This window comes from Staurois parvus, unplaced genomic scaffold (assembly GCF_062004578.1).
Source record: "Staurois parvus isolate SC_StPar_1 unplaced genomic scaffold, SC_StPar_1.0 ptg000074l, whole genome shotgun sequence".
In the NCBI taxonomy this organism is placed as follows: Eukaryota; Metazoa; Chordata; class Amphibia; order Anura; family Ranidae; genus Staurois; species Staurois parvus.
The window spans coordinates 1,775,350-1,787,627 of NW_028317870.1; the positions used below are offsets into that span (position 1 = coordinate 1,775,350).

Sequence of the window (12,278 nt, forward strand, 5' to 3'; positions counted from 1 at the left end):
GCTTACACCCTACACACCTTCCTACCTCCCCCCTTCCACCTCCCAGTCCCCGCTGTGCTTACTTCCATGGGTGACGCGCTGTCAGTACCCATGCAACTGGTGTGGTTGTCCAGAGATTTAAAATCCTTCACTCTTCTTCCTCTTTACTCTGAAGAGCTTTTGGGATGGCTCATCCCTTCTGGGTGTGCTTCTGATTCCAATCCGATATATTTACAATCCCATACACACAATTCTATACCCACAGTTGATCCAGAGGAAGGCAAAAAACCCAATAAAGCATGATCCAATTTGCTCCAGAAGAAAAAAAATCCTTCCTGATACCCCAAGAGACAATCGGATATTCCCTGGATCAAGTTTACAGGAAGTTTAAATCTATGGACCACTACACCAGTTGTAGTTTAATTTTTTCTGAAAAGATTAACTAACACTTCAGTAAGAGTTTTCTCTCTTTAGTCAACAGTTGCTGGTAGATTCTGGCTTGATGTTAGTCTCTTCAGTCAATTAATGAGCAAATACAAATGGTGAACTCACCGCACCAGCCCTGCAGGGGCACTCCATAATGGGAGTTCTCTGCTCTCCTAAGACAGGAAGAATACGTTTCAAAGTGGCAGACATGCCTCCTGTAGGATCTATGATGGGGGAGTGGTATTTCTACTTTAAAGGTTTGTATACCCCTGTCGGACAACTGCATGGGAATAATTTCCTTCACTTGGGTCCAAAACAGCCCTTTTTTACAGAAGCACCTTGTGAAAGGCTACATGGTACCATCTCGTCTGTCTGGGGCAGAGAATCCACTTCCAAATCACATGAATACAACCCACATAGTCTTTACCTGTAACTTACAGTTGCAGTCACTGTTTATGAAGGTTTTATCTCATGCAACTGCTCCTACCCAGCTTTCTTGGTGACATCAAGTAGGGAACTGTGGTCACTGCTCTTATTGCATCACTGCTTTTCTCACTGCGTGCTCAAAGCAGTCGTAATGGTTTCCAGCCTCTTTCTAGACTCAGAAGGCACCCTCCTATGGGTGGTCGGTAGTTAATGCATCGGTGTAGTCCTTGAATCATCTTGGCATGCTGGCCCACAGTGCGATTGCATTGCTCTCCCTGACACTAGTAGTGAATCCAGTCTTCTTGTTTTGCCAGATAAACATGGAACTGTGATGCAGTACATTTACATTCCCTGCTCAAGAAAGCAAATTCTCAGGTGTGGGTCTCCAATGCATGGGCCTAGGCTGTCGATGGGGTTGTGTTGGATCAAGCAGTTTCTTTCCTAATGGTTCATGTAATCCTATACCCACTGGGACACTTTGACTTGGGTCTGAAGTCAAGGAGCAAAGCAAGGTTCAGAGCCCCGATGGCAGCACTGTTGGAGGAGCTGTAGACTTTGTGGACCTTTCTGTTTTACATACAGTGAAGGGAATAAGTATTTGATCCCCTGCTGATTTTGAATGTTTGCCCACTCACAAAGAAATGATCAGTCTAAAAATTGAACGGTAGGTGTATTGTAACAATGAGAGACAGAATAGCAACACAAAATTCAAAAGAAATGCATGTCTAACAAATTATGCACTGATTTGCATGTTCATGAGGGAAATAAGTATTTGATCCCCTTCACAATACATGACTTAGTACTTGGTGGCAAATCCCTTGGTGGCAATCACAGGCATTTCCAGAAGTTGGCCACCATGTTTGCACACATCTCAGGAGGGATTTTGGCCCACTCCTCTTGGCAGATCCACTCCAAGTCTTTAAGGTTTGGTGGCTGACGTTTGGCAACTCGAACTTTCAGCTCCCTCCACAGATTTTCAATTGGATCAAGGTCTGGAGACTGGCTAGGCCACTCCAGGACCTTAATGTGCTTCTTCTTGAGCCACTCCTATGTTGCCTTGGCCATCTGTTTTGGGTCATTGTCATGCTGGAACACCCATCCATGACCCATTTTAATGCCCTGGCTGAGGGAAGAAGGTTCTCCCCCAAGATTTGATGGAACATTGTCCTGTCCATTGTCCCTTTGATGCGCTACAGTTGTCCTGTCCCATTAGGAGAAAAACACCCCCAAAGCAGAATGTTTCCACCACCATGTTTGACAGGTTGGATGGTGTTCTTGGGGTCATAGGCAGCATTCCTCCTCCTCCAAACACGGCAAGTTGAGTTGATGCCAAAGAGCTCGATTTTGGTCTCATCTGACCACAACACTTTCAACCAGTCCTCTTCTGTATCATTCAGATGTTCAGTGGCAAACTTCAGACAGGCCTGGACATGTGATTTCTTGAGCAGAGGGACCTTGCAGGCACTGCAGGATTTCAATCCTTGTCTGCGTAGTGTGTTACCAATTGTTTTCTTAGTGACTGTGGTCCAAGCTACCTGGAGATCATTGACAAGATGCTCACGTGTAGTTCTGGGATGTTTCCTCACTGTTCTCATGATCATTGACACTCCACGAGGTGAAATCTTGCATGGTGCACCAGACCTAGGGAGACTGATAGTTGTTGTGTGTTTCTTCCATTTGTGAATGATTGCACCAAATGTTGTCACCTTCTCACCAAGCTGCTTGGCAATAGTTTGGTAGCCCAGTCCAGCCTTGTGTAGGTCTACAATCTTGTCCATGACATCCTTGGACAGCTCTTTGGTCTTTGCCATGGTGGAGAGTTTGGAATCTGATTGTTTGATTGCTCCTGTGGACAGGTGTCTATTATACAGATAACAAAATGAGATTAGCAGCACTTCCTTTAAGAGACTGCTTCTGTATATGAAAGACACCTGGTAGCTAGAAATCCTGCTGAATGATATATATCAAATACTTATTTCCCTCATGAACATGCAAATCAGTGCATAATTTGTTAGACATGCATTTCTTTTTAATTTTTTGTTGCTATTGTGTCTCTCAGTGTTACAATAAAATACACCTACCATTCGATTTTTAGACTGATCATTTCTTTTTGAGTGGACAAACATCCAAAATCAGCAGGGGATCAAATACTTATTTCCTTCACTGTATTCTGTCCCTTCTGCAGTCCTGTACTTAACATTCTCTATTTCCTGGGTGGACAGCAGCAGGGTAGCCTTTAGTATATCCCTCTTATTTTCTACAAGGATTGTTCCTTTGCAATGGAAGGTATCATGGGCCGTTTGCATGAGTAAACCTTCTATGCAGCATTTTTTTTTTACATTTTTAATTTAATTTTTGCCACGGGGACCAGGGTCAGTAGCATCATAGGCCCCTCGGTAAAGAAAGCACAGGGGCCCTTACCAGGTTCCCTATCACAGTGCCCCCTTACATCAGGTTCCCTGATCACAGTGCCCCCTTACTTCAGGTTTCCTCATCACAGTGCCCATATACATCAGGTATCCCATCACAGTGTCTCCTTATATCTGGTTCCCCATCACAGTGCCCCCTTACATCAGGTTCCCCGCCACAGTGCCCATATACTTCAGGTTCCCCCATCACAGTGGTCCCATTTCATCAGGTTCCCCCATCACAGTGTGCATATACTTCAGGTGTCCCCATCAGTGTCTATATACTTTAGGTTCCCCCATTACAGTGTCCCCATATATCGGGGTCCCCCAATAGAGTGCCTCCTTACATCATAGTCGTGCATTCTCAGTCTAAGAAATCAATGGGATGCCCTATGCATGTTGCAGGAAAAACCAGCCAAAAAAGTGTGCTCCCAGTACACTAGATGCGAATGGGGCTTGAAAGTTAAATCAGTGTGTTTACACAAGAATAATGAGGCTCCATTCACATCTGCGCGTTTATGAACGCACAGCAAACTGAACAGAAAATCTGCATTTTGCCATGCATTTTGGAAATGCTCTGCAAACGTGCATTGCACTTGTTTCCTTTAAATGTTAATGGCACCCTAAGCGCAGGTAGCAGGTGTGCATCTGCCATGTAACAAACACACTGCAAGCACACTAAAAAGCATTGAAAAACGTGCCAAACTCTGCTTAAAAAAGGAACTACTTGAACAATCTATTCAATTTGTATTAAATCAGACAGACCCTTGCACCACATAGCTGATGGTAGATCTAATGCTAAAGGAGATTGTACAATCAGATTATATAGTGTATGGTCACCTTAAGTGAAGAAGCAGGAAAGTGGGTGGAAATAAAACAAGAGGTGGTATAGTAATGAGGAAGGTATGGTCCAAAGTGGTATTACACGCCCTATTCTGTGTTGCACTAATGCAGTGCATGATAGGATATGATCGACAGAGACTGATGGACGCAGAAAACATTTTTTAAAAATTCAAACTGAAAAGTGAAAATTCAAAGCTGCCATAGAAAAGGTAAATGAGAAATTATCACTTTGGGATGGCTGGGCCAGAAAAGACTTTAGAAAAGGCTTCTCTTTAATATGAAAAGTGAAAATCTGTCTGAAAAGGTGAACTTAGCCTTTAAAGCAGAGTAGCACCATAAAGGGGTAGTGCAGCTTCCTCCACCCCCCTACTCTGCCACATTTGGCAGGTCATTTTTTCAGGGGGGGAGCGGATACTTAGGTTTGACAGGTTCACTCTCTCAATTCCACTTGGATCGCCTAGGCTCTCCTCTCGCCTTCCCTCCTCGCAGTCTTCTGGGACACGTCACAGGTCCCAGGAGACAGCGAGGCCATTCTCAAAGCTCAGCGTGGCTTGCGCATGCACAGTGGGCCGCCGGCTGTGAAGCCGCAAGCAGCATAGCAGGCTGCCTACAGTTAAGATGCTGAGGCCAGGAACCTGAAGGCTAGTGAAGAACTAGCCCAGCTAAGGACAGCGTTGGATCCCTGGACAGGTAAGTGCCCCATTATTAAAAGTCAGCAGCTATAGGATCTGTAACTGCGGACTCGTAATTTCTTTTTTCCAGAGTGGAGAACTGATTTAAGTTGTGTGATTTGAGTCTACGCCACTCTTGTCTGCTGTGTGCTGGATGGATACTGCTCTTAGGCCAATTTACCTGTGGATGCTGACTATTAGCACCTCTGTTTATGAAACTGGGGACATTGCACACAGGGCCATAGATAAGGGGGTACCACCAGTCCTCCTATAGGGGGCCCAGCCCAGCAAAGGGGCCCAGGTAGTTGGTTGAATCAGATGTAGATAGGGAGGGTGATCGGAACAGCAGAGGAGCAATTACTGGAGCCGATTCCCTGTATGGCTCATTCTGCAGCAGCTGAAAGCTGACTACTCCTCTCCCTTCCTTCGGTTTTCAGCTGCTGCAGAGAAAGCCATACAGGGGATCAGTTCCAGTAATTGCCCCACATCACCCTCCTTGTGCACCATATGTTTCCCCCTGCTGCCCAGGCCCCCCACCTTCACAGTGCTACTGGCTACCCTCCTTTCCTTCCTACTGGCAGCTGCAGGCACTAGGACAATAGGAACCTTCAGGATGGAGAGTGGGGAAGGTTCCTGTAAAAATGTCACATTTACCAGCCCTCCCCACATTTACCAGCGCTGAAAATTGGCCTTCGCAGGAAGGAGGTAAAAGTGCCCAGTAGGCACTTTTTACCCCCCTTCCTGACCAGTCCATTTTATGTGTTATGGCGCTGCATTACTTTACCTGAAAATTGGGCGGTCATGCAACGCTGCACCCAAATTACATTTGTGTCCTTTTTTTCCCACAAATTGAGCTTTCTTTCAGTGGTATTTGATCGCCTGTGTGTTTATTTTTTGCATTAAAGCAAAAAAGACCAACAATTTTGAGAAAAAACAATATTTTGGACTTTTTGCTATTAAACATCTCAAGTAAAAAGATAAAAAATCTAAATTAATTGGTTTACGTGAAAGTTATAGTGTTTACAAATGGCGGTATAGATACTATTTTATTTTTTTTCTAATAGTAATGGCAGCGATCAGCGGCTTTTAGCGGGGCTGCGGCGGATATTCTGACATGGGGGGGAACTAACTTAGTGTCACTGACATCCCCCAGTGACACCAAATACAGTGATCAGTGCTAAAGAAAAGCACTGACACTGTACTAATGGCACTGGGCAGGAAGGGTTAATGTGAGGGGCGATCAAAGGGTTAACTATGTGCTGGGAGTGTTTTACTAGGGGGTGGGGGGTGGAGTGCGTTACTGTAAGCACATTGATTATCCCAGCCATCCCGAGCAGTGTGCTGTGCACAGCCATCCCGAGTGTGCACAGGGGTGGATTTTGTAAATGATCCGGAGGTTGAGGTGGCAGGATTTAGCCAGTGAGTGGATGTGGGGCCCAAAGGAGAGGTCAGAGTCTAGGATTACGCCTAGCACCCTGACATGAGGGACCAATGGTTGTGCTGTTGATCTTAATGGTAAAGTCGTGAGTGGGGGATCGGGGAGGAGGAAATATTACAAGCTCAGTTTTTGAAAGATTGAGTTTGAGGTAGTGATGTGACATCCATTCTGATATGTCGCTTAGTAGATTTGTGATACGTGAGGAGATTGAGGGGGTGAGCTGCGGAGTGGAGAGATAGATTTGGGTGTCATCAGCATAGAGGTGGTATTGGAAGCCATGGGAGGTTATCAGTTGGCCCAGGGAGGAGGTCCATATCACTTCTTCTGATAGATCAGATGCAAACTAGTTAAAGTAGAACTAAAGGCAAAGTTTTTTCTTCATTTTGGACAGAATAAGGGAGAGTTATAACCCCTATAAGTTGTGTTGCCATCCCATGTCCCATTGGGGAGCTTTCCATTCACTTCCTGTCCCATAACCAAAACAGAAAGAAAGAGGCAATCCCTCCAAAGTGAAGAAAGTAGTTGACAGGGTCACCAGAACCAGTTTCCCCATTTGTAAGATTTCCCTTCCATTGCTGTTCTGGTGACAACCCAAAATTTGGGATTTTCTTTGACTCACTCTTGGTGATCACAGTAAACAGCTCAAAGAGAAGGTGAATCTCTCACAAGAGGACACAGACAGTAATAAAAACATGAGAGGTGTTCTAGCCCTTTTCTACTCTATCCAAAACAAAAAAAGTTTTGCTTTTAGTTATACTTTAAGATATTTGTGAAATATTTTCGAAAGCAGGCCGACATTGGTAAATTTGTTACCAAGTTGATGCACGGATTTGCAGAATCGAAGTGGTGCACCACTTAAGTTCAGCCGCAAGAGGAAAATTATTTCCTGTGAAAGGCTTGCTTACATTTGTACTTTGAGAAAAAGAGCAACTGCATTCCTAAGTGTTCCCCGTATGTTTGGACTTAACAATATTTTAAAGTGGAACTACACTGTATCTGAGCACCTAAAAACAAAAGCGCTGTTTGGTTCATTTTTAATATTCAAATCAAAGTCACCCATCCATTCATTCATGTCTCCATGCTTTATTTTGCTGAGAAATCACATAGAAAAGCACCCCTAGCCAGTGGTGTATTTAGGTTTTGTGCTACCCTAGGCAACACAAAAGACATCTGCCCCCACGGACACTGACTAACACCCCCCCCTTCCCCCTCCTGCAGAGAGAGCCCGACATTGACCAACAACACCCCTGCCCTCCACCTGAGAGAGCCTTCCACTAACCCCCCCCCTCGCCGGCGACATCCCCAGGAACAAGAGTCGGGCTCTACATACACCATCAAGCAGCCTGCAGCCTCTCTCAGATCCCACCTGGTTCCTATGGCATGCGTGTCCCTTCTTGCATCCCTTCTTCTGGGGGGGGAGGTGTTGTCCCCCTGAAAAATGCCGCCCTAGGCAAGTGCCTAGTTTGCCTTGTGGTAAATACGGCCCTGCCCCTAGCATATTTGGACGTGACCATCTTGAGTAAGGGCAGATGATTCATGTACCGTTTACTTCCTGGAATCCATCTACCCCTAGCTCAGGCATGCAGGCAGGAGGGTGTGCTTAGCTGAGAAGAAACCCTGCTCCCCTCCTGAGGGCTCCTGGGATGTATGACATCATTTGCCTAGGCCTGGAAACCAGGCAGTAACGATAGAAATGGAAAAAAACAGTTTAACAAGGAAATATGAAATACTTTCCTATCTATTTACTAATGCTAGCAGCATAAGGATTCAGAATAGTTAATGTTGATTGAGAGAGTGAAGTTCCACATTAAAGCCTCATGCATACAGGGCATTTTTGCAACCACTTTTAGGGGCGTCATGCATTTTTTTTACTGTTTCCAAATGGCCCTCTATGTTATCCTACGTGTCCATACACACATACAGGGGCGTCCCTAGGGTTGGTGTCACCCGATGCGGTAACACTTGGTGTCAGCCCTCCGACGATCCCTGCAGGATGGATCGGATCTGTGGATTGAACATAATGGATCAGAGTCTGATCCATTATGCTCCACAATCCGCAGATCCGATCCATCTTGCAGGGATCGTCGGCTTGCAACCTATACGGGGTTAACTGATGTTTCAACACCGGTCCGGTCTGCACATGCTCAAGAAGTGATGTCAGATGGAGGAGGTTCCTGCTATGGCGGCCGCATTTGCTGGTTACAGACAAGTCTGTACAGATCTTGCACAGCCTTACCTAGATCAGTTAACCCCAGGGGCGGACTGACCATTTGGAAATTCGGGCACTGCCCGAGGGCCCGGCATCAGTAGGGGACCCATGAGATGCCCCTGGTACCTTTTTCATAGGCTTTTTTGAGTTTGGGCAAGGACACAGGGGCCCCATGATCCCCTTTTGCCCGGGGGCCCCATGAGTTGTCAGTCCACCCCTGGTTAACCCTGTATAGGTTGCAAGCCGACGATCCCTGCAAGATGGATCGGATCTGCGGATTGGGGAGCATAATGGATCAGACTCCAATCCATTATGCTCAATCCACAGATCCGATCCATCTTGCGGGGATTGTTGGCATGCTTTAAAACTTTCCTTTTCGTGGAGCGGGTTCGGCGTCACCCCGTGTGATAGGTGTTACCTAGTGCTAGGTGCGTTTAGCACTTGAGCGTTCATTCATTTCAAGGGACAGAATAAATTATCATTCTGGCCAATGAAATGAATTAATGCCCAAGCGCTTGACGCTTGTAAACACACCTAAACGCTTGTAAAAGTGTTAGATACTTTTACAAACCTTAGGCGTTTTTTTCTGCAAAAATGCTGCTGCCAGGAGGACAGTTCTAGGAGAGTTTTTTTTTTTTTTTAATGTCCTGTGTGCATGAGGCCTTAGTATCCAATTTTAAAGACACACTAACTAGAGTGTGTTCAATTAGTACATAAAAATGTATCTACTACTATTTGGCAAATATGATATTTGTAAATCACCACTGGTCACAATCATAGTCATGTTTGAATGCGCAGCACTTCAGTAATAATTATACATGCACATTTCTGTAGTCTGTCCATACCCAGAGTAAGCAAAATTAATTTCATGTATTTTTACAAAATTGGAATCTTGATTGTCATTTCAAAGATTTGGTTTAGAATGTCTAGTTTGCATTATAATTACCTTGATCCCCTATGATTTATTTGGGTATAAAAATAGTTCAAAATCCTCTTCATCATCCAGCTGAGCTAATCTATTAGCGGAGGTCTATAAATAGAGTTTTATGCACCCATAGGCATTTAGCATTTAATGACCAAGTTATATTAAAAAGCACTGTACAACGCACCATGTAGCACTTGCCTGTATGTAACAATTATGACAGGGTGTGAAGTGTGGTGTGTGAAGGAAAGAAACAGAAGGGAGGGGATGAGTGATGATCAAGCATGTGACCTGAGAGAGAGAGAGAGCATAGGGAAGGGAGGAGAAGGATAAAAAGGGATTGCAGATAGCTGGGCAAATGAACAATACACAAAACAGAGCTGGAACGCACAAACTGAATGATGATCACGGCATAGCTGGATGGCTTTTTTCATGGTTTGATGAAATGAGGTTATAAAAAAAACCTTAATTATAAATCTGCATCACAGATGTGGAGTTCAATATTCTAATCCTTTGACATCATAGAAGCACTGTGGTTATCTCTCTTGAGGTCAGAACAATTAAATGCTATTCTTGGCAAAATGATATATCCATACCCCTTACCTTTTATTCTCCAAAGTAGCAGAGGAAGGTTAAATATTTTTCTCTGGCATCCATTCATTTTCTTCATGTACGAACATCAGTTACAATCCCAGATTTTTGCCTTGCTCTGCATTGATGCAGCACCTTCTGGCCAGCAAAATACTGTGGCTGCACCGAGCTCTACTGGATGCAGGTTGCAGAGCTGTATACGGAGTGTGCACTGAGCATGCTCCCAGCATCCCTGGGGATTTAAACCCCCCACGTGACAATGCCAGAGCTTTAACCCCCTATCATATTATGCTTCCTTATGCAAAGATTTCAAAATACCTGCTGCTATATTATCTTAGATAAAAAAATATGATTCGCAGTTGATTGCATGCAAAAAAAAAAAAAGATAGCAATATGACTTTCATGGTATATCTAAAATCATTTTTATTAATACATGCTTTTGTATTTGTGCAATATCTGTTAACATTTTACCTGAATTCCATACATCATTAATGGTTCAATGCAGCTCTTCAAACCAATCCAATGGACAATTATTTCACAAAAGGGGTTTGTTCTGTGCCTCACTGACGAAATCTGAAGTGGAGGAGATGTGGTATGTCTTCAGTTTTTTCCTGCTGTTTGAGTTATTCAGGAAAGAGGATATATACTCTTGCCTGGGGCCCATCTACTAACAGTCACTATGGAAAGGATAACACAAAAAATTCTTGTGAAAGGCCAGAAAATGTCAAGAATAAAGCAATAGGACATCCAAACACGATGCCCTGGCAGATCAAGAAAGACAGACACCTGCATGCTCATACTGTTTGTTTACATTCTTTTAGTACGGAGGCATGGCAGGCATTTAAAAAAAAACCAAAAAAAAAACAGTTTTGTCGTTTTTAAAATAAATCTCTACACACAATCTACTCGTATATCAAGTCTTTAGCACGGCATCAGGCATCGTGCATATACTTGTTTTTTCATACACAGGGCAGCCCATATGACTGAAAACATGGCAAAGAAGCTGAAGTATCTTTTTGAGCTTTGCACATTTTTTTAACTGCGCACCTTGCAGCATTTGCAATATGTTTTTGAGCGCAAATGTTTTTCTTGCCACTTTTGGGGTGCCATTAACAATGAACAGCAAGCGCAAGACCATTTTTCATGCATTCAGTGAACATGTGGAAAGTCAAGTGAGAATTCAGTCTTAAAGTGGTATTAAAACTTATAAACAAACATTTATTAAACCACAGCTTACCAATTCTTAAATGAGATGGCTGCTTTAGTGTTTTTATTTTTTTGTTGTTTTTTTAGATCTTTTCCTTTATTTTTACCTGGTGATCCTGCCAATAAGCCTGTTATTTTTAATTCCAATTTTTTAACAGCCCAAGCTATCCCGAGAAAGTAGCAGTTAGAGGATTGAGACAAACCATTCAACACTGACAGGGGTACTTACAACTGTCAGCATGTATTCATATATTGTATGTAAAACCTTTATCAAAATGTAAAAAAGCTATTGCTGAAACTGCTAATAAAGTGTTAGCTGGAGTCTCCCCAGACTGACAATGCTGTCCATAGGTGTCTGCTGTACTACTTTACCCAGAAAGGCAGAAAGTGAGTTACTGGCTGGATCACCAGGTGAAATAAAGGAAAACGTCTTAACCGCTTGCAATATATTTACTGTTGACGGCTGGCTCCCCCAGGCACCGCAACATACCAGTATTCGTGGTGAAATTTCTAGCTTAGAGGTGCAAATGCACTCCTTGCTGACCTGTGCTTTGATTGGACACAGAATGAGTTTGGCAGAGGTTACAGCCAATTACTTTTGCTGTATATCTGCTGATCAGCTGTGGCCAATAACAACACAGAGATCTGTGTGTTTGTAAACAAAACACAGAAGATCTAGCCAGATCTCTCCTGCTCTCAGTTACTGTTCAGCAATGTGAGTAAGGGGAGACCCAGCCAGAACTCGTCAGTAAGAGCGCTTTAGGATTGGATGAAATATCAGCCAAAAGGTGTCGCATCCTGAACCGATTCCTCTAAAGGAGAATCTTCCTCACCTGCCACTATCTCTGGTACTGTGTCTGCCTCAAGGGCAAAGTCAAAGACCAACTCAAGAGGGGGACTGAAGTGGAATGCTTATGAACACTTGCATCAATAGACTCTGTAAGACCCAAAATTTTGCCCATGAAATCAGACACTATGGCAGAAAATTCGTCCTTGATAGAAAGGAGTAAGGGTGTATGGCCAACAGGCCAGAGGAAGGCAGGGAATCAGACTTTGGGCAATAATCAAAACAAAGGGTACTATAGCTGTGACAGACCCAACCAGGGCAGGGGCTTTTGGAGGGGACTAGGGGATAGCCTTCTTCCCACTGAATATGGCC

At 43.9% G+C, this 12,278-nt stretch overlaps 1 protein-coding gene across 16 annotated transcripts in view; it reads right to left on the minus strand.

Annotated features, from left to right (window-relative positions):
• The window catches only part of PLEKHA6 (pleckstrin homology domain containing A6), a 605,411-nt gene extending 595,283 nt beyond the window's left edge, over positions 1-10,128 (minus strand). For 13 of the 16 annotated variants that reach the window (XR_016311598.1, XR_016311596.1, XR_016311610.1 and 10 more), the window contains exon 1: positions 9,926-10,127. The gene's annotated coding sequence lies outside the window, so the exon portion shown is untranslated. Of the gene's footprint in view, positions 1-9,925 lie in introns of all 16 variants that reach the window. The other 3 variants (XR_016311607.1, XM_089669392.1, XM_089669393.1) reach the window with 3 other exon arrangements.
• Positions 10,129-12,278: the final 2,150 nt, after the last annotated feature.